This window comes from Chlorocebus sabaeus, chromosome 8, assembly GCF_047675955.1.
Source record: "Chlorocebus sabaeus isolate Y175 chromosome 8, mChlSab1.0.hap1, whole genome shotgun sequence".
Taxonomy (NCBI): Eukaryota; Metazoa; Chordata; class Mammalia; order Primates; family Cercopithecidae; genus Chlorocebus; species Chlorocebus sabaeus.
This window is the reverse complement of record NC_132911.1, coordinates 105,658,618-105,677,695: the sequence shown is the minus strand read 5'-3', so window position 1 is coordinate 105,677,695 and position 19,078 is coordinate 105,658,618. Positions and strand designations below refer to the sequence as shown.

At 39.7% G+C, this 19,078-nt stretch overlaps 1 protein-coding gene across 2 annotated transcripts in view; it reads left to right on the top strand.

Annotated features, from left to right (window-relative positions):
• NCALD (neurocalcin delta) overlaps positions 1 to 19,078 on the top strand; it is a 453,797-nt gene that overhangs the window by 213,321 nt on the left and 221,398 nt on the right. For both annotated transcript variants that reach the window (XM_008001253.3, XM_073018261.1), the window contains exon 3: positions 4,724 to 4,773. The gene's annotated coding sequence lies outside the window, so the exon portion shown is untranslated. The remainder of the gene's footprint in view (positions 1 to 4,723; positions 4,774 to 19,078) is intronic.

Here is a 19,078-nt window from a genome sequence, read left to right as displayed (position 1 = left end):
ATGAAATCTCCAGACTTTTCTTTTTTTTTTTCCTCTTGAGACAAGGTCTCACTCTTTCACTCGGGCTGGAGTGCAGTGGCACAATCATGTCTTACTATAGGCTGGACCTCCTGGGCTCAAGTGATCTTCCCACTTCAGCCTCCCAAACAGTTGGGACTACAGGCATGCACCACCACACTCAGCTAATTTTTGTATTTTTTGTAGAGGTGGAGTTTTGTCATCTTGTTCAGGCTGGTCTTGAACTCCTGGGCTCAAGTGATCCGTCCACTTTGGCCTCCCAAAGTGCTGGGGCTACAGGCATGAGCCACCATGCTCAGCCCCAAACTGCTTTTCTACAAGGGTTGAACTACTCTATATTCCCACCAACAGTGTGTAAGCATTCCCTTTTCTTTGTAGCCCCAAAAAGTTTATTAAAAAGATTTTTGACTTTTTAATAATAGCCATTCTGACTGGTGTGAGATGGTGTCCCATTGTGGTTTTGATTTACATTTCTCTGATCATTGGTGATTTGAAGCATTTTTGCATGTTTGTTGGCTGCTTGTAGTTTTCTTCTGGGATGGGTCCACACTTTTTTGCTTTTTAAAAATCCTTTTATTTTTTGCTTGCCTGCTGAGTTTAAGCTCCTTATAGATTCTGGATATTAGACCTTTGTTGAATGCATAGTTTGCAAATATTTTCTTCCATTCTGTAGATTGTCTGTTTACTCTGTTGATAGTTTCTTTTGCTGTGCAGAAGCTCTTTAGTTTAACTAGTTCTCATTTTATCAGTTTTTGTTTTTGTTGCAATTGCTTTTCAGGGCCTAGTCATAAATTCGTTTCCAAGGCTGATGTCCAGAATAATGTTTTCTAGGTTTTCTTCTAGGATTCTTATAGTTTGAGGACTTACATCTAAATCTTTCATCCATCTTGAGTTAATTTTTTTATATGATGAAAGGTAGAGGTTCGGTTTCATTGTTTTGCATGTGGCTAGCCAGCTATCCCAGCACCATTTTTTGAATAGGAAGTCCTTTCCGTGATGCTTATTTTTGTTGACTTTGTTGAAGATCAGATGGTTGTATGTGTGCAGCTTTATTTTCTGTGTTCTCTATTCTGTTCCATTGGTCTACGTGTCTGTTTTTGCACCAGTACCATGCTGTTTTGGTGACTGTAGTCGTATAGTATAGTTTGAAGTCAGATAACGTGATGCCTCCAGCTTTGTTCTTTTTGCTTAGGATTGCTTTGGCTATTTGGGTTCCTTTTTGGTTCTATATAATAGAATTATAGAATTTGGTTCTATATTAATTTCATTTCTTGTTCTGTGAAAAATGATGTTGGTGGTTTGATACGAATAGCATCGAATCTCTAGGTTGCTTTGGGTAATGTGGCCAATTTAACAACATTGATCCTTCTGATTCATGAGCATGGAATGTTTTAGCATTTGTTTGTGTCATCTCTGGTATCTTTTCGCAATGTCATGTAGTTTTCCTTGTAGAGATCTTTCACTTCCTTGGTTAGATGTTTTCCTAGGTATTTGTGTGTGTGTGTGTGTGTGTGTGTGTGTATGCGTGTGTGTGGCTATTGTAAATGGGATTGTGTTCTTGATTTGGCCCTCAGCTTGAATATTGTTAGTGTATAGAAATGTGACTGATTTTTGTACATTGATTTTGTATCCTGAAACTTTACTGAAGAAGTTTATCAGTTGCAGGAGCCTTTGGACACAGTCTTTAGGGTTTTCTAGGTATAGAATCATATTCTCTGTGAAGAGAGACAGTTTGATTTCTTCTTTTCCTCTTTGGATGCCTTTTAGTTCTTCCTCTTGCCTGATTGCTCTGTCTAGGACTTCCAGTATTATTAATAGACTGAATAGGGGTGGTAAGAGTGGGCATACTTGTCTTTTTCCAGTTCTTAAGGGTAAGGCTTCTAGTTTTTGCCCCTTCAGTGTGATATTGGCTGTTGGTTTACCATACATGGCTCTTGAATTTTGAGGTATGTTCTTTCGATGCCTAGTTTCTTGAGGGTTTTTTTCATGAAGAGGTGTTGGATTTTATCATAAACTTTTTGTGTTTATCAAGATGATCATATGGTTTTTGCTTTTAATTGTGTTTATGTGGTGAATCAAATTTATTGATTTGCATATGTTGAGCGAACCTTGCACCCTAGGAGTGAAGCCTACTTGATCATGGTGAATTAACTTTTTGATGTGCTATTGGATTTAGTTTGCTAGTATTTTGTTGAGAATTTTTGCTTCTGTGTTTATCAGAGATATTAGCCAGTAGTTTTCTTTTTTTTGTTGTTGTGTCTTTGCCCGGTTTTGGTATCAGAGTGATACTGGCTTTGTAGAATGAGTTAGGGAGGAGTTCTTTCTCCTCGATTATTTGGAATAGTTTCTGTAAAATTAGTACCAGCTCTTCTTTGTACATCTGGTAGAATTTGACTGTGAATCCTTCTAGTCCTGAGGTTTTTTTGATTAACAGGGTTTTTTTTAAATTACTGCTTCAAGTTCAGAACTTGATGCTGGTCTGTTAAGGGTTTCAATTTCCTTTTAATCAGCCTTAGGAGGTTGTGTGTTTCCAGGAATTTACTCATTTTCTCTAAATTTTCTAGTTTGCATGCATATAATTGTTCATAATAGTTTCTGAGGATCTTTTGTATTTCTGTGGGATTCATTGCAATATCACCTTTGTCATTTGTGACTGTGCTTATTTGTATCTTCTCTTTTTTTCTTCATTAATCTAGCTAATGGTCTACATCTACAGAATACTCCATCCATTTGTATTCTGTAGATGTCTCCTGCTTTTTTTTGTTTTGTTTTCTGTTTGCATGGTAGATCTTTCTCCAACCCTTTACTTTGAGCCTATGGGTCTCTTGAAGACAGCAGACAATTGGGCCTCATTCTTTTATCCAACTTGCCACTCTGTGCCTTTTAAGTGCGAGCATTTAAACCATTTGCATTCAAGTAATAGTGATATGTAAGGTTTTGATCCTATCAATCTTATTTATCCTTTCAAAGAAACAGCTTTTAGTTTTGTTGCTTCTTCATATAAATTTTTGGGTCTCAACTTTGTTCATTTTTGCTCTGATTTTATTTATTTTCTTCTGCTAGCTTTGGGGTTACTTTGCTCTTGTTTTTCTAGATCCTTTAGGTTTAATGTTAGACTGCTAATTTGAGATCTTTTTAAATTTTTGAGGTGGGCATTTACTGCTATAACTTTCCTCTGCTTTTGCAGCATCCCAGTGATATTGGTATGTTGTGTGTCTGCTTTCATTTATTTCAAAGAATTTCTTGATTTCTGCCTTAATTTTATTGTTTACTAAAAGCCACTCAGAAGCAAGTTGTTTAATTTTCATGTAATTTTGCAATTTTGAGAGATCTTGGAGTTTATTTCTATTTTTATTGCACTATAGTCTGAGAGTATGGTTGGTATGATTTTGATATTTTTGAATTTATTGAGCCTTGCTTTACAGTTGAGCATGTGGTTAATCTTAGAGTATGTTTCATGTGCAGGTGAGAAGAATATATATTCTATACTTGATGGATGGAGTATTCTGTAGATGTCTGTTAGTTCTCATTGGTCAAGTGTCAAATTTAAGTCCAGAAATTCTTTATTAGTTTTCTGCCTTGATGATCTGTCAATGGGGTGTTAAAGCTCCCTACTATTATTGTGTGACTGTGTGAGTCTTTTTGTAGGTCTAGAAGTACTTGTTTTGTGAATCTGGGTGCTCTGATGTTGGGTGCATATATATTTAGGATAGTTAAGTCTTCTTCTTTAATTGAACTTTTTATCATTATGTAATGCCCTTCTTTGTCCTTTTTCACTGTTTTTGGTTTAAAATCTGTTTTATCTGATAAAAGAACAGCAACTCCTGCTTTTTGTTTTGTTTTGTTTTCTGTTTGCATGGTAGATCTTTCTCCAACCCTTTACTTTGAGCCTATGGGTCTCTTGAAGACAGCAGACAATTGGGCCTTATTCTTGTATCCAACTTGCCACTCTGTGCCTTTTAAGTGTGAGCATTTAAACCATTTGCATTCAAGTAATAGTGATATGTAAGGTTTTGATCCTATCATAAGTTGTTAGCTGGTTGCTTTGTAGTTTCTATTTTGTAGTTGTTTTATAGAGTCTGTGGGCTATGTACTTAAAAGTACTTTTGTGATAGCAAGTATCATTCTTTTGTTTCCATGTTTAGAACTCCCTTAAGGATCTCTCATAAGGCTGGTCTAGTGGTAACGAATTCCCTTAGCACTTGCTTGTCTGGAAAATATTTTGTTTAAATATTTTATTTAATATTTTATTTAAATATTTTATTTATTTAACCTTATTTTATGAAGCTTAATTTGGTGGGATAATTCTTTTTTGGATATCCCTAAACTTTGATGTATCTAGAAGGCAGCTCATCTGGTACTTACTCTGAACTGAAAATGAAGGCCCACATTCTTGAGTATTCCTTTACTTAACTCTCATATCCTCTTCCAAGGAGTTATAAATATTAACAAGAAGTCCATTCCAGGTTCCCCATTGTTTCAGTCTCTGCTTTCTTTTCTCAGGGAGTCCATTTTGCTGAACCTCACATCCACCCTAACCTGCACTCTCTTTTCCAAAACACATTATTAACAAGTAATAAACCATGTCATGGGACATCAGTCTCCCAGTGTTCTGCCATTAAAATAGGTGGGATAATGACCTCAGGACAAAGATTCCTTAAAGATATTTGCATTCACCATTATTGTTTTGCATGTTTTCTTTCAGATTATCTCAACTTTGGTCTCCTGGGACCACTCATTGGTGACAGTCAGAAAGTAAGTGTACATTTAAAATTTTCTTCTTAGCTATAAATAGAAACTCAGTTTTATTCAGTGGTTTTCACAAGAGACCATTCTGTTCAAATGTTTTATCAAGAATAGTAGCATAATGAATGGGAGTTTCATATATATAAAAGATACTAAAGACCCTTTAAAAAATGTATGGAAATGATAAATAAATAGAAATGAAGTAAATAAGGTACTGCCTGCCTATCACCTCTGAATATTACTTATAGCATAATAAAGTATATTTGCAGCCACTGAGTGGAGTAGTTTTTACATAACATCTTCATCCCAGGCAGCTGCCAGAGTCTTCTCAAGGGGCACATTACAATAGTCTCCTCCTTTATGTTAAATTGGGTCATATTCCAAGAGGTATCTCAAATGGCATTAAGCACCAATTAACAGATATCAGATAGTCTGGCACCTAATGGGAACATAACAGATTTGTATTAGAGAATGAATGTGTGGGTGAATTAATTCATCAATTTGTGTGACAGCTCTGCAAAGTCCTCACCACTGCAAGGCAAAGTAGGAATTAGCTCCAAATCTAACTCCAATGTGGTTAGCTCCAAATAAGGATCCAGATACTTGAGTTCAGTTTCAGCTCTGTCGGTTACTATCTGGGTGACTATGGAACATATCCAAATATCTCTGTTTCTTGTTTTTTTTCGTCCATAAAATGGGACTAATACCACCTATCTTGTTGTTAGGAGGTTATTACGAGGATTAAATGAGTTGATATTTTCAAAGTGCTTAAAACAGTGCCTGGCACATGGTAATCACTGCAAAAATGTTTGTCAAATACATTAAAATAAATTAAGAATATAGGGACATTCCAAGATCCCATATTTAGAGATTGAAAAACTGGTTTGGTCTGGAAGCAAACAATACATACCTATTTCCCATACCTTGGTTTCTAATACTATTTTCCGATGAAATGAACCAGGGTTCCTTGGAGAAATGGCTGATTTAAGACTGTGGCAGAAAATATACAAGATGAGCCTGGAGCATCTTGTAGTGCTATAAAGTAAAGGAGTGCACAAAATAAAAATCCACAATGATGGTTGTATGTGAAAAGAATACAGGACCCAATCAAAAGTAATTTCAATGTCCAAAGATGGAAAATTCGAGCAAAGAAAGTTAGAATTAGGATATCACTTAAAGTACAAAATACATATCTATACTGATGTAAATACATGATTGAATAAATAAATGAAGATAATGTGGAAGAATTCCAAATAATGTATGTAAGATACTCTGCCTTTCAGAGGGTAAAGCATAACCCTCCCTGGGAGCTGCACAGAATGACTTTCCTTCAAAGAGTATAGTAAAGAAAGGGATGGGGAAAAGTAACTTCACAATGGAGAAACCCGAGCAAACACTATCTCAAGCCAGGTGATTAAGGTTAACATCAGCAGTGGCAGGTCACACTGGTAGTAGGTACCCTTGACATGATGTGATGAGAAGAGCACTTTGCCTTTGTGATCTTCCTCTCCAAAATACTTGATCTAAGTCTAATCATGAGAAAAGCATAAGACAAATTCTAATAGAGTGACATGCTACAAAATATCTGACCAGTACCCCTCAAAGCTGTGAAGGTCATCAGAAACAACTGAAGTCTGAGAGATAGTCACAATCAAGAGAAGCCTAAGGAGAGATGATGACTCAATGTAATGTGGGATCCTGGACCAAAAACAATTAGGTAAAAACTAAGAAAGTTTGACTAAAGTATGGAGTTTAGTTAACAATAATGTATCAACATTGGTTCATTGAATGTGATAAATGTACCATGCTAATGTAAGATGTTAATATTTGGGAAAACTGAGTATGGGGTATACAAGAACTTTCTGTATTATCTTTATAATTCTGTAAATCTAAAACGGTTTGAAAATAAAACATTTATTTAAAAAACACTTAAGTAGGCCAGGCACAGTGGCTCATGCCTGTAATCCCAGCACTTTGGGAGGCCGAGGCAGGTGGATCACGTGAGGTTGGGAGTTCAAGACCAGCCTGACCAACATGGGGAAGCCCCATCTCTACTAAAAATACAAAATTAGCCGGGCATGGTGGCACATGCCTGTAATTCCAGTTACTCAGGAGGCTAAGGCAGGAGAATTGCTTGAATCCAGGAGGCGGAGGTTGTGGTGAGCCAAAATCACACCATTGCACTCCAGCTTGGGCAACAAGAGTGAAACTCTGTCTCAAAACAAAACAAAACAGTTAAGTAGACACACCAAAACCAAAAACAACAAAAATGAAAACGAACAAACAAAAAAACTGGTTTGGGGGTATACCTTCCAATTTTTAAGTACCAAAATAAAATTATTTTGATATTTTGAAAAATGTTGAATCCAATTCATTTGTGTTTCAAGACTCACTGATGGAGAATGATATTCTGCATTCAAGTTTTGAATTGAATAAAGGTATACATATGTATAAAGCATTCTGCTATATTTCTGTTATTGTCAACAGCAGGAAGAAAATAATAATTGGCAAAGCAGAACTCTTTTTCAAGAATGGCTGTTATTTGAGTGCAAAGTGGATTATGACGTGTTGGTTGTATATTGCTACATAACAAATTGCCACAAATATAGTGACTTAAAACAATGTGTATTTGTTATGCTCCATCTTCTTGGGTCAGGAGTCTAAGTACAGCTTGGGCCTCTGCTTAGGGTCTTGGAAAGGTGTCATCAAGGTCTTGACTGTGCTGTGTTCTTGTCTGGAGCTTGGGTTTTTTTCTTCTAAGCTCACGTAGCTGTTGGCAGAATCCAGCTGAGATTGTAGGACTGAGGTTCCCACTTTATTTCTGGCAGTCACCTGGGTCACTCTCATGTCCTAGGAATCGCCCACAGCTTCTTCCCACGTGGCATCTCACAGGCTTGTCACAACATGACAGCGTATGCCTTCAACCTCTGCAGGAGAAACTCCCATTGCAGCCTGCTAAGACTTCGAGGCAGTGAAATATTCAATGAAAGCATTGACTATGCCGTATTCCATTTGCTAAAAAGCAAGTCACAGGTTGTGCCTGCACTCTGTGGGAGGGGATTACATAAGACATGACTCAGTGGGGATCACCTGAGGGTGTGTCCACTGCAATATGAGAGTTACAAAACAGATGAATGCAGCTGGGCATTGGGATTCCGCCACAGATGAGCAAACTAAAAGAGAGGCAAATCAGAAATGCTTGCTTCTTGCTTTCAAGCAAACTATAGCTCGAGGTAAATAAATAGATTTCACCTCTTCCCCCAACAAAGTTGTTAAAAAATACTTCTAAATACTCCTCAAAGTTATCAAGTGAGAATTAGGATTATCTGAAGATGAAGGAGTCAGAGAAAAAGATTTGGAGACAGCTCATAAATACATCATCATTTCCCTGACTAATACTTTCTCTTTTTTAGTGAGGAAATTTGCACAAAAATATGTTCTCAACTCCATAGCAACAATGTCTATGCACCTTAATAATTCATTTTATGAAAGTTCAAATAACATGATCTCATTTTCAACTTTTCACGACTTAATTTTTTTTCATTTTTGAGACTTTTTTTAATGCTTATATTTTAAAATTCTGCCTGCCAATTATTATTAATACAATGATTTGTAGTAATAACATTTGTAATACAATGTTTAGTTTTTTTAATATTTTACATGATGTTTGTAAATTTCATATTTTAAATGTATTCAATAATTATTTTCACTAGTTTCTTCTTCTTTTTTTTTTTTTTTTTTTGAGACGGAATCTCGCTCAGTCGCACAGGCTGGAGTGCAGTGGCGCGATCTCGGCTCACTGCAAGCTCCGCCTCCCGGGTTCACGCCATTTTCCTACCTCAGCCTCCTGAGTAGCTGGGACTACAGGCGCCCGCCACTGCGCCCGGCTAATTTTTTCTATTTTTTAGTAGAGACGGGGTTTCACCGTTTTAGCCAGGATGGTCTGGATCTCCTGACCGCGTGATCCGCCCGTCTCAGCCTCCCAAAGTGCTGGGATTACGGTGTGAGCCACCGCGCCCGGCCCTACTAATTTCTTTTTGTGAGTTCTGAATCCTTTCATATAAAATATGAATTACAAAAATACTGGCATGGCCGTTCGGCTCCAGCATTGTAATCACCACCCAGATTTTTAGGACCTCAAAAATATTTATTTTTCCTGATTGTTCTTTAGAACACAAAACTGTCTCAGAAATCCTTCTATTTAGGTATCTGAAGTGCAAGTTTCTGTTTGCATCTGGAAATAAAGCATAAGATCCCTTATTAGACCTTGTGTCTAATTGTGGGTTTGGATAATGTCATCACTGTGTCTATGAATATTCAGAGAGGTTACTACAAACCTCTTAGGGGACTGAAGCAGAAACTTTTGCTATTTATGTCTCAGATATGCAGCCACCATGAAGAAAGCAGGTAACCTGTGGAAACGCAGCTCATTAGTAGCCAAGATGAAATGAAAAGGAAATATATATTGTAATAATTTAATTAATAAACTCACAAGAGGGGCTGGGTGCCATGGCTCATACCTGTAATCCCAGCACTTTGGAAGGCTGAGGTGGCGGATCGCTTGTGGTCAGGAATTCGAGACCGGCCTGGCCAACATGGTGAAACCCCGTCTCTACTGAAAATACAAAAATTAGCCAGGCATGGTGGTGTATGCCTGTAGTCCCAGGTACTAGGGAGCCTGAAGTGGGAGGATCACTTGAACCTAGGAGGCAGACGTTGCAGTGAGCCGAGATCGTGCCATTGTACTCCAACCTGGGCGACAGAGTCAGACTCTGTCTCAAAAAAATAAAAAAGAAAAAAAGAAATTCACAAGAGGAAGGATTTCTTGTGGCCTCCTTCTCCCTTTCTCTCTCTCTCTTTTTTTTTTTCCCAAGTCTCTACATGCCTGTATTTTTCTTTTTTCTACTGGTTCACAATAAGCCTGAGGCTGTAGCTATTGGTTCCTCTTATGCCAAGGGGTACAAAGGATTGTTATTCAGCATTGTGAGAACATGATCACCTGTAGCTATTGGTAAAATAACTCATTTAGCACATAAAGGTCAGAGCTTACCTGCTTCCTTCTTTCCTCCCTGGGGTTGTTTTCTTTGTATGAATTAAATAAAGGGGTCTTTTTTGAAAATAGGAAGTAGATTAGAGTAAATAGAAGTAACCTTTCCTGTTTGTGAAGGAGGCATTCAGTGAAAGCTCAGAGCAAGTGCATTTATCTTTAGCTGGAAGGTCACAGAGCGAAATGATTCTTGATCAGGGCTAAATTCATGGAAAGTCTTAAGTTTTCTCAAGGTCATTGGCCTGTAGTGGTCATCAGAGCTCTTTCTCATGGTTTTAACTGAGCTTCACCAGGGATTTAGGTTTGCATAGTGGTTTTATCAGATATATTTGCCATGTATCTTAATATATAAATCTGGTACACGCACCTTTTACCAAAATTCTGGGTCTATTTATTATGTGAATAGAACAACCACTAGATCTTTTTGTCAAAAGAGCTGGGTTTATTTTGAAGTAATGCATTTTGTAAATAGTATCTTTGTACATTGTATCTGTCTTTCCATTTTGTTTCTAGACCATCCTAGCATCCTTTCTGTATTACAGTGATTAAATCCACGCTGGATTTCCTTGTTAGGGAGTGCCTAGGTAGCACATGGCTGTGGCAGTCTGGGAAGACAGACATTCACCAACTCATTTGTTATTTCTCTTTATTTGGTACTATTCTTGGGACCCTGTGTCCCTGAAATTACCTCCTCTCATTCTGAGCTCTCCTTTCCTGGGATTTCCTATTACATATGTATTCTGTATTTGGTCATCCCTGTCTTATTTCCCCATTGTTTGCTATTGATACTTTTTCTCTCCAGACACTGTAAGCTCTTGGAGGGCAAGGTCCTGCCTTCTTGTCTTTTATGCCATCACAGTACTTGGTGACCTCAGCACTCGATGCCCACCTGCCACCATCCCTCATACCTCCTCCTCTCACACTGGATCAAAACACTGTTTCCTCAAGTCAAGTAAAAACTTACATACCTTCCATTTGCCCTGCCCTGTGCTCAGGGCCACAGAGATGGGCCCAGCCAAGCAAAACTTCCACACCTGTCCTAGAACCTCCCATCCTCTTCTCAGGACCACTTTTCCCATCTCAGAGGCCCTAGGCTCCTTTCTGGGCATTTCTCCTGTGTCTCATTCTCTGACATCTTTATCCTCACTGAGGTCTCAGTGTAGGATTGCTCCTCCTAGGGCAATCATGTTCTCAGAGAGTGATCCTGAAGACTAGAAAGACTTCAGGCCCAAAATAATGCCCTCCCAATGGTGAAATTCTAGGCACCATGATAGGCAATGGTGGAGACATGATTAACCCATCCTTGTCCAGCCTCCCTTAAATCACATCACATAGGTAGATGCATACTTTGCTTGCTATGGGCCTACCCTGTCTAGGAACTATTAAAAAACGGAAATGTCGATCTCTGTTCTTAAGGTGTAAATAACCTAGCAGGGGCGTTACACTTAACATGCCTATGGAGTAAGATGAATGCACTGTTTAAGAGGTGTTCTAATCACATAATCCTGGGTTCTCGCCTCAGTTTCTCTATACTAGCTGTTTAACCTTGGGCAAGTTTCTGAAAATTTCAGAGGCTCATTTTCTTTATCAATAACGCTGGGATAACAAAGCCTGTTCTGAGGTGGTTATGAAAATTCAATGAAATAATTATATGCAATTCTTGGTACACAGTAAGTAGCATGACACTTGTGCCATCAATAAGCTTGAGCAAGGCAGTGTGGAAGTCTGAGGCTGAGAACAGGAGTATGGAGCAAGGCAGTGATGAAGGTGCAGGAGGCTGGAGGGCTTCACAGGAGGACATTTCTTTGGTTCATGGGAAGCACTGAGTGCTGTCCAGTATCTGTGCCTGCACAGGGTGGATACCTCATCCTTTGATCAATTCTTGGAAGCAGCCTACTGAGGAGTGCTGAAAAGTATGAGTGGAACCCGTCAAAAGACAAAATTACAATAAATTTAGTTGAAAAATTGAATTGACTTTTATTTGTGATTTTAGACTCAGGCACCATCTCATTCTATAAAATAGAATGGGTGCTCTGATGGGCTCAACAGGAGGGGGCTTATAGGCAGTAAAAGGCTGAAGAAAGCAGAAACAGGGAACAAAAAGCAGACCAGTCATTTCAAAGACCACCTTGAAAAAGATCACTTTCCTTATAGAGTTAAAACAGAGGAGACTTCTTTATTATGCTGGCTCAGGTAAACTGGGCCTCTTCTGATTGGTTGGTATGAATCTCTTGATTTTTGGAAAACTGGCCGATTTCAAAATTCAGTTTGATGATGTGGCACTTAGCACAAGTGACTCCATTTTGATTTGGTCTGGTCTGTTGGGGCCTAGTGCAGGAGCCTAATCCAAAATAATGACCTTCTTTAAATTTTTGTTTAATAAACCCATGCACATTATCACTCTCCAGCTCGAGGGATAAAGGTAGCTTCCTTCCTTATTGTAGCTGTTTATTTCTAAGTCTCTCTCCTCCATTGGACTATGTGGTCCTCCAAGCAGGGATCTGACAGTTCATTCCTGTTATCTTCAGGTCATGAGTATGAGTACATGCTCAGTGCTTAATAATTGGTGGAATTATTGAAAGGGTAGAAGATGCAGGAGTTTTATTGCATGAAATCTTCTAACAACACCAGTGATCATATGATGCATTTACTAAGACTTAGTACAAGGATGTGAACATGTTTTTACTGCAGGCAAGAGCATGGTTCCGTGAAATGAAAGATGGAAATATTGTGGTTTGTGGTTCTCCAAAACAACATTGTTTGTGGGGTCAGAGGAAGAAAAAACATGTGACTTAGGAAAGTTGCAACAGTCTTGAAAATGCTGGGTTTGCTGCTTGTTGAGAAAAAAACCAAACAACACCCTCCCTTCAAAACTCCCAAGCACAGAAAACTGGAAGAAGAGCCTGTGTAAAATCCAGCCGGATGCCAAAAGGGATGGGTTGGCAGATTGGAATGGATCATTGCGAATTCCTGCAGCCACCTGGCATGTGATTTAACACTTCTCTGAGCTTTTGTTTTTCCATGCTATTCGGGGCTGAATTTATTCCTATCTTATTGTCCTTGTCAAAAGCAACGATTTCTTAAAAGGCTGTATATTTTCTTTCCATTCTTGTTTACACCTTGCTGTCCTGCTGTTTACAAGATTGGTCTCTCACACTCTGCCTGGGGTGTTTTCTATTCTTGCCTAGTTAAAATTGCCAGAGGAGTTTTTTGAGCTGCTCTATTTTAAAGAATGGGGGAGCCCTGCTGCCTTGTAGAATCCCAACATGGCATGGCATCTCCCTAATAAAAGAGGCACATAGCTATTATGAACTTGTGACCAACTGTGAAACTTTGCACATTCAAGTATTTTAAATGCTTGAAAGTGCCTGCTGTGCATCTTGTTACAGAGATATAATACCAGACATGCTTCTCACATGGGCTGATGACTCCTTGGAAGTTGCCTGGAGAAGCATGAAATGTAATTTCTTTCCAAAGTGGAGCACTTGCCATCTTCTCCCTAGCACTGGGTTGGAAATCATGTTCTATTGCCCCCTGTCCCGTCCCCTCTGCGGGCTGTCGTAATTAAATGAAATGATGGATACAAAGTCCTTTAGCATGGTGCTTCTAGGCACTTAGTAGGAGTTTAATAAAATATACTAAGTGCCACTAGGCACTTAGTAGGAATTTTAAAAATTATTTAGTAAAATATTTAATAAAATAATACAATTTATTAAATTATTTAATAAAATAAAATAATAAAATAATAAAATTTAATAAAACTCATATTTTATTGTCTCTCTTTAACATATTATGTCTCTCTTTAACATATCCTTTAAGAAGTGGCTCTAGAGAGTATGACACGAGAGTTTCTACATGTTTCAAATTTACCTGCATATGGGGTGGATCCAAATAAGTGAAAATGGCATCAAAGTAGCCAAGAGGAAAGATCTAGTGCAGAGGTGACATTAAACAGCTGCCTGTAATTCTCCTAAATGGGCATAGATGTTGACAACGGTGACGAGGTTGTCTCAGGGCTGAGACTAGAGAAGGTGAGTAGGACATTTGCTTTTGTGCAAAATTAGAAGGTGCCAAAAACTCCATAATCAAAATAAATAGCACTTAGCACAATGTTTTTAAAAAATTGAATGCAAAGCATCCATGATGGACAAAAGATCAACGTTTTAAATAAAGATAGGATCAATAACAGTGCTGTGCAGAGTCACACTGGAACCCAGGGCAAAAGAAGAAATCAGTAATAGCGATCCTGTCTTAATTTAAAATGTTGATATTTTATTCATCATGAGTGTCTTCGTTTATTTTGATTTTCTTTAAAACATTGCATTAAAATGTTACTTATGTAGATTTATGCTTTTGTGGCACCACCTTAAATCTTGCGCCTAAAAGCGGACTGCTCACCTATCTGGCCTCTCCATGCCCTTGCCCTGGGGTGATGTTCACTAGGCTAGGAGGAAAGTCCCAAAGCGGCCTTCAAATATCCACTCCTTATTTTCTCTTGACCAACTCTGTAGTCCTGAGTTTAGTTTAACTATGATCTCATGAAAAGACTACACCAACTGAAATTCTGATGTTTTTCCCAATCAAGTGACTGCAATGAAAGGTATAGTTTGGAAGGAAAACTAAGTAAATCATTCATCAGAAGCTTGGTTTAGGCTGGGGTCAGCAAACGGTGGCTGGCATCCTGGCTGGTTGCTTTGCAGGTAAAGTTTTATAGGCACACAGGCCCACTCATTTGTTTTTGTGTCAACCATGGCCATTTCTATGCTTCAATGGCAGAGTTGAGTCATTGCAACCAGAGACCGTACGGTATGCAAAGCCAAAAATATTTACCATGTGGCCTATTGCAGAAAGAGGTTGCAGGCTTCTGATTTAGGTGATTAAAGCACCCAGATGTTCTTGGATCAGAATGTGGTTTTGGCGGTGATTTAGAACTTCCAGTTGTTTGGAGATTATATATCAGAAAATTCAAGGATGTTTACAAAGAATTATATGTAAGAAGTTAGGGAAATGGGGAAGGGATTAGAGTTCAAAAAGTAAATTGAGAGAAGCAGCAGGTGTGGTCTGTGTCTGTCTCTGCCCTGTGGAGTTCCATCAGGGCCCAGCTGTGATTTGACATCATAGAGATATTACTTACATGAACTTGACATCACCCATAATTGATGGTAAGCAAACAATGAGTTAGTGAAAAACTGCATTCATTTGCATAAATGAATCACATAAATGATTCATGGATTTAATTACTTCATTCTGTTAATGTGGTCAATTTCAAATTGACTTACTTCACTAATTCAGCAAGCATTTATGGAGCATCTATTTATGCAGAAACCGTATGAGTCTCCTTCAAAGTAGTCTACATATAAGGCTGAGTGTCAGCAAATAGAGATAGGGAGGCCCTGGAATCATATTCTGATGCTCCTTGAATTTGGGGTGCATAGAGGAGACCACAGGGAGAGAAGAGGAGAAAGAAGGCTCATTGAAGGTTCTGGATCCTGGCTAGGGAGCTTCAGCTTTAACCAGTAGCCAGTCAGAAGCTTCCTTGATCAAGGGAGTGGCATGACCACATCTGCACTTTAATTAGGATGTTAATTGAGTGGTGATGTGTGGAGGGGTAGAGGGTGGTTGTAAGTAGAAGTTGGGGGACTAGTCAGAAGGCAATGTAAATAGTGTGGGATGGTTTGTAGACTTACAGAAATGACAGAGACCTCAAGTCAGTGGCATCCATGGAAATGGAAGGAAAGATACATCTGAGAGAATGTTGGTTAGGGTAAAACCAATAAGTGCTCAGCCACTTGCTGAAGTCGGCCTCCTGAATTTGGAGTTGAAGTGATTGGGAGGCTGGAGAAGGGAAGAAAGAGAGAGTCCAGATAGAAAAGCAAGTGGAGGGGTCAAAAAATACCCCCGGGGAAAAGAGAAGGGAAGAAGAGAGAGAGAGAGAGAGAGAGAGAGAGAGAGAGAGAAGAGGAGAGGAGAGAGATTGGTGCTAGAAATAAAAATTGGGGAATTATCTGAGAAAAGATAATCATAGAAGCCATGGGCATAGAAAACATCAACAAGGGAAGAAGTTAGAGAATGGAGATAAGCTCTGAAGAAACAACTGTGGTAGGATTGTCAGATTAAAAAATAGGGAGCTCAGTTAACATTGACACTGAATTTCAGATCAACAAAGAATAAAGTTTTAGTGTAAGAATGTTCCATGCAATATAAAAATTATTCATTATTGATCTGAAATTTAAATTTAATTGGGCTTTCTATATCTTTTTTTGCTAAATGTGGCCACCTTTGTTTGTGGGGATTACTCTTATGGAATGGGCAAAAGAGGAGGAAACTGGAAGAGTCTAGGAATGGACAGATAGGTTCCAGGAGCACCAGGATGTTGCAATGTCACAGAATCAAAGGGCAGAGTGGGTTTCAGAAGGGTAGAACAGAAAGCTCAAAGCTGTTGCGTTTGGCAACCTGGGAATCAGTAGGGACCTTGCAGGAAGCAGAGAGAGGTTTGGCTGCAATAGGTTGAGTAAATATAGGAAGAATGATGAAAATAATCAGTTAGATCCTTCTTTTGGGATGCATGATGGAGAAGAGGAGAGAGAGAGAATTGTAAAGGGTAATAAAATAGAAGGAAGGCTTGCAGAATAACAGAGACCGAGGCTGTTTTCCAGCTTTGGGGAAGGAGCCCAGAGAGGTGGTATCCTGAAGATGTAAGAGGGCTGGTGGTGAAGGGATGGAGTGAGATGTGGATGATGCTGGAGGGGAGAGAAGGATATAAACGGAGGAATTAACCTTTCCATGAAGGCTGCTCCCTCTTCACTGGAGTCATGAAGGAAGGAAGGGGGAAGATGGGAAAAGATGTGGCGATTTTGAGAGTAGGGAAGGAAAGCCTTTTGTTTCTTTTTGCTGTCGGACTGTGCTAGAGAGTGCATGATATGAAGGAGGGATTAGGGGAGCGGAGAGGGGTGGAAACTCAGGCTCAAAATACTCCTTTGCTGATTGCACAGGATAGATATGATGAGGAGCTCAAAGGTGCTTATAATTCATCCAACTGGGAGCAATTTATTTCTCTCATTTTGTGTCTTCTTCCAGCTCCAGAGATCCCTATCGATTCACAGCATAGCTGAATTACTCACCAGGGAAGGGAAAATAACAGAAACAGAATTGAACAGGCTTACTGTCCTTCATTTTATTCAACCAGGGTACCCTGGCCTTAAAAGGATCCAGGCCATTTATGCTCATCCCTAGTCCTACAGGAGCGCAACAGTGGGCATTTTGGGGAATGTGTGGGATTCCTAGTGTGGAGTCTGTGTCTGCAGATTGTGTCATGTGGGGTTAATGGCTCTGCCATGTCACACCCAGCATACAAGGGACTCACAGATATACAGGAGACACACACTAACCCCAGTCACCCTTCTTTCTTTTAGAAGCTGAGATCAAAAGGCAGCCAGGCTATCATGCATATGAGAGAGGATGAGACTGAGGAACAAAACAGCCTGCAATCTCTTAGCCACTTTTCCTCTCTGCTGGTAAGAGCAGAGATACCTTTGTGGCGCAGGGAGGAGGCATTTGCAGAGCTGAGGAAACCTGGGAAGGCTGAGAGAGAAGTGTTTCAGGGAGGAGGTGGAGGAGTGCTGTCTACCCAGGGAAGGTCTTCAGTAGCTCCATCTCCAGAGAACAGCAACATCTCCAACTTCTCTACAGTCCTCATTCTCTCCCTCGCTCTCGCCCCAATGCAAAAGCACAGATGAAATTCCTAAACATAGCCTGGGTGCGTTGGCTCACTCCTGTAATTCCAGCACGTTGGGAGGCCGAGGTGGGCGGATCATGAGGTCAAGACATCGAGACCATCCTGGCCAACATGGTGAAACCCCATCTCTACTAAAAATACAAACATTAGCTGGGCGTGGTGGCACATGCTTGTAGTCCCAGCCACTCGGGAGGCTGAGGCAGGAGAATCACTTGAACTCAAGAGGCAGAGGTTGCGGTGAGCCAAGATCATGCCACTGCACTCCAGCCTGGTGACAGAGTGAGACTCCATCTAAAAAAAAAAAAAAAAAAAAAAAAAAAAAATTCCTAAAAGTAAACCACTGCGGTGTAGTTATTTTTAGTATTTGCTGTTAGTATTTACCAAGCCTTTCAGTGTTGATTTGTCTGCCCACTCATTTCTTGTCCTGCCTCCACGTGCTGGGCTTGGGATGGAAGGAGCACACATAAGAAGCAGCTGGTGACCTCACAGAAATATGTCCTGGAGAGTAGAGGCTGTAGGCCTTTAAAATCGATCTTCTCCACCCCTGCCTTGCAGAGAAGAAAGAAAAGTCTTCACTCCGTTAGCCTTGGAGAGCAATGCAGTTGTTGGTGAAAGTGAAACCATTATAATGTCTAGGTGGTGTGTAGTTATGTTAGGGGCCCCGGCCGAAGAGCTGGGTCAGGGAATCCACACATGTGCACAATGTCATAACGCAAGCAAAAATGGGTCAGAGGCCAGGTAAGCAAGCAGAAAGCAGAAATTAGGAGGAAGCATATGCTGGGGGAGAGAAAAGTATAAAATCCATGGAATCAGTCAGGGATTTGAGGGAGTTGAAGGTTGAGAGTAAGATGAGTAGGGCCGGTGTTGAAAAGGCCAGAGGAGGAAGACTCTGCAGCACTCTGATAGGCTATGGCTTAACCTGCAACACTGCTTTTTCCTGCCTCGGCTGTGGGTCCAGTCATCTGGAGGCAGCCTTGCCCAGAGTAGCCACATTGCTCTGTAGGGGAACTCTAGGGCATGTTCTAACAGAGGGCTGTTGAAAGGAGCAGGACCAGTCAAATATGAGTCACATTCGCCTGTGTGGTTACTGGACCCCTGGCCAACGCATGAATGTATTCATTTCTTAGGAAGCAGAAAGAAGTTGTTTCCTTTTACTACTTCAAAAAACATATTGGCTTCCTTTTTGCATTCTTTTCTTACTTCATTATTTTTTCCAATTTCTAGGAAAATGTAATGAATGAGGTAAAAAAAAACAAAAAACAAAAAACCTCAATGGTTGGGCTAACATGAGAATGGAGTGGACAGAGGAAAGAATTGGTGAGCTTGTAAATAGAATACTAGAAATTACCCAATCTTAGCAATAGATCAAATAGGCTGAAGAAAAAATTGGCAGGGATCTATGGGAATATAAAAATTACCTAACGTGTGTCATCAAGAGAAAATAATAGGGTGGGTATGATGGCTCACACCTGTAAGCCCAGCACTTTTTGAGAAGCTGAGGTGGGTGGATCATTTGAGGTCAGGAGTTCAAG